Source organism: Octodon degus, unplaced genomic scaffold (assembly GCF_000260255.1).
Source record: "Octodon degus isolate 3935 unplaced genomic scaffold, OctDeg1.0 scaffold00122, whole genome shotgun sequence".
NCBI classification, from domain to species: Eukaryota; Metazoa; Chordata; class Mammalia; order Rodentia; family Octodontidae; genus Octodon; species Octodon degus.
Genome location: NW_004524698.1, coordinates 3,046,500 through 3,050,249, shown reverse-complemented (window position 1 = coordinate 3,050,249; position 3,750 = coordinate 3,046,500). Strand labels below are relative to the sequence as shown.

General features: G+C 40.4%; 1 pseudogene; it reads right to left on the bottom strand.

Moving 5' to 3' along the window:
• Nucleotides 1-677: 677 nt before the first annotated feature.
• Nucleotides 678-2,703, bottom strand: LOC101577762 (annotated as a pseudogene).
• Nucleotides 2,704-3,750: the final 1,047 nt, after the last annotated feature.

Below are 3,750 nucleotides of genomic sequence, written 5' to 3'. Positions count from 1 at the left end.
TGGAATAAATTAACAATCTACAGTAGATTCCTGATACATTAGGAAAAAGAATTAGTGCAAGTCATGAGAACTGATCTACATATTACTTGACAGAGAACTTAAACCTTTAAACCTGCTCTATTTTACCAGATTTGTTTGTTGCTATTATATTGCTTTCTAAATTATTTGGCAGCAGGGTATCAGAAAAATAAAAACATAAAACTTTAATGTCTGTTGATTTATGAAGAAAAAAGTCTCAAAATAGCCTTTTCCTATTGCTGGTAGGAAGAGGTTTCATTTGGCTCTGTGGATTTTTAAAAGGAAAAGAGAAAAAGTGTTCGGTAGTTACAAAAACAAAGGAAAGGAACATTGGAAAAAATTACTATTTTAGGAAAACACGTTAGAAGACAGACAACCACAGGCTTTTGTGTCTTCTACCATTCACTGTCTCTGGAGTACTTTCACCTGCAACACAATATACAAATTATTATTTACATTAGGATTATATTGGTAAGAGACCAGATTCATTTTTTGTTGTGCTCTGATTTAAGTGCCCATTGAGGTCCCATGACCACCCAGGCAAGTAGGCCTTAAACAACAAAATACTCCATTTACATTGTGTACTGTTTTCTTATTCAAGTTTGATATACAAATAACTCGGAAAAGTCATGTAAACTTAGGTTGAGTTTTTGTAGTTGATAACTGCTCACTGAAGATCAGACGCTTCTCTCTTGTTAAGTAAATGTTCTGCAGGCTTACAAAGGCATTTCTCTAAACAGTGGTATCTCCAAAGTCCTTGTTCCAACATACATATGCTTCTGAAGCTTGAGGACTCACACTGTGTTTTATTTTTTTCAAGGATTCAGTGAAGTCAGATAATTGAGTACTTTGCATCTCACTGGCAGGTGTAGTCTTCACCTGTTCTGGTTTCAGTTCTCGGATAGGTCCCAATGCTGCATCTTTTGCCGAAGCTGTTAGGCCACTTTCTGACTGTTCATCAGTCACTCTAGCAAGTTGTGTTAGTTCTTTTTGTGCCAGTGGACTTCCTTGTTTACATAACAGATTTTTAAGTAAAAGTAATCTTCTCTTCTCATTTGGTAAAGATACATGAACCCATTTGATGAACTGCCTGAGAACAGCCTCATGAAGCTCTTGAGGTCTGTTAGTTGCACCTATTACAAGTACTCTGTCAACTCCAGCAGACTGTGCACCATCAAATTCTACTAGAAACTCAGGTTTCAAACATCTACTAGCATCTGCTCTCCTTCTCTTCTTTCACACAAAAGGCTGTCAACTTCATCTATAAAAATTATAGGAGGCTGAAGAAGTTCTCGAGCCACAGCAAAAAGAGCTCTTACCAATTTTTCGCCTTCTCCCACATATTTTGAAGTTAAGCTTGCAGCACTGATATTTAAAAAGGTTGCATTAGATTCAGTAACTACTGCTTTAGCCAGCATTGTCTTTCCATTTCCAGGTGGACCAAAGAGTCATAATCCCTTGTAAACAACTCAGGCCTCAGAGAAGGAAGAATAGCAATTTCTTGCAAAGCTTGTTTTGCCAACTCTTGACCAGCTATATCATCAAATTTAACAGCTGTCCCATGGTCCACAATTTCATTCATTCTAAGGTCCGCAAGGTTGCTGTTCACATTCCTAAAATTCTTCAAGTCTTTCTTTTTCTGAGCAGCAGTTGTAGAGGTTGAAGTTTTATTTGTCCTATTTGTTTTTGGAGTACCCTTATGAGTGACAGTTGTAGGACCAAGTCCCTGTCTTGTTACAGAAACCATGGACAAACCACTGCAATTGGGTGCTCTGTGGTGACCTGAAAGGTCTGTGGATCCAGTTTTCATAACTGTCTCTGAACGTGGCAATGAATTACTACCATATGTTAAGGGATCTTTTCTTTCTGGAACAGCTCCACTTTCTGACTGGAGATGTCCATTTTAGCATGTCAAGTTAGTACAGTCTTTATAGACTTCCATTTTTCCCTTCAAAAATTGTAAACCTGGTTGCAGCTTTTCTAGAGGTCCTAAACGCTCCATGGGCGTAACCAAATTAGGCATCATTTTTGCTTGGAGATGTCTAGCTCTTTCACGTTGCTCACCTTGTCCTGTAACTGTGATAGCTATTCCTTTTTATAGTTCTTCGATACCTTTCTTATACCATTGCATAGCTTGCCCCTTCTGTCCTGCTTTCTCGTCCTTGTCAATGTGCTGGGCAACAGAGATATACTCGAAGGCCTGTCTGTGGAAGGCTCGGACGCGCTCGGCCTGGCTCTGGTGTTGGAGGTGAGGCTGAGGAAGGTGCCAGTGTGGCCTAGGAGCTCCTTTTTTTTTGCAGTACCGGGGATTGAACTTAGAACCCTGCGCTTGCCAGTCAGGTGCTTATACTACTAAGCTATGTCCCCAGCCTGCAGGAGCTCCTCTTTACCGCTATGAGGGTGCAGGACAAGCCCTGGAAGAGCCACAGGAAGAGGAGCCCCAGGTGGAAGGCCACCAGGCGCAGCAGCATGAAGCCCTCAATTTTTTTTTAATCCATCTATCCCTTTTGAAATGCGAATGTTTTTAATTGTCATTGTTTTGCTGTGTTGTTTTTCCTTTGTCCCTTTTTTAAAATAGGGACTCACAACTAAGAGTTTGTCTCTAGTCTCAGAAGAGTCTTTTGTACTTTTCAGCAACTCCAGAACTTCGAAGACTGGTGTGCACTGGAGATAGACTAAATGCATTATACATAGGAGATGGGCTGAGGGCCATTGAGTGCCATGCATCCATTGAGGGACAGGGTGGATTGCTATGTTTCAAATCTAAAATGCTCCTGCAAAGCCTCATGTGTTCAGAAGTGGGACTTTTGGAGGTGACGATGTCACAGAGGTACTGTAAAAACCACTGACTTTTCTATTGATGAATTCTTAGCTGAATGTGCCGCCAGGAGGTGGGGGCTAGCTGGACGAAGAAGATCACTGGGGCGTGACTTGAAAGGGTATATGTCCCTGTCTTGCTTCTCCTCCACTTTCTCTGCCTCCTGAGCACCGTAATGTGAGTAGCTTTCCTCCCAGACTCTACACCAGGTGTTTTCTGTGTTGAAGCCAGCTGATCAGGCAGGGTGAGACTTCTGAAACTGTCAGCCAAAACAAACCTCTCCTTTTCTGGTTTTATGTCTTTTGGTCCCAGCAATGAGAGAGTGACAAAGACAGTAAACATCCCATTATTATTAAAGAAAAACAATTGGGTAATTCGTTTAGGGGATTATACACTTGACTAGCTTGATGATTTTTCATTTAGTTAAATTGAAATGTATAAAATTACATAAATCATGATTAAAGTTGTCATAATGAACGAGGTCTTCAATTCATCTGTACTGGTTGAAAGTGAAATAAAACCCCATTTACTTCTTTCTTTGGAAGTATCTGGTCTCCTCCCATGGCCTTAGGCTTTCCTTTGCTTGCAAGCCCAAGCATCTTTGTAGAGGGTATTCAGAGAGCTTCCCAGTGACTTTTTTTTTTTTTTTTGACACTTTTCAGACTAAAGAAACATTTGCTATACACTGAATGTCTTTCCCGCTGGATGTCTTTTATTAGAGTTTCATTCTCAGATCAAGTGAATAAATTAACTAATACAAGGAAAAAGCTCTGGAGGTCTTTCTAGTAGCTCCTGAATTAGAAGGAAATTTTTAAGGATTGCGTACAGCTCTAGAGGCCCCCAGGTATGGATGTTACTCATGGGGACAGTTCCTGCACATGGTCTTTTTCTGATTCCTTCAAGAGGTATATATT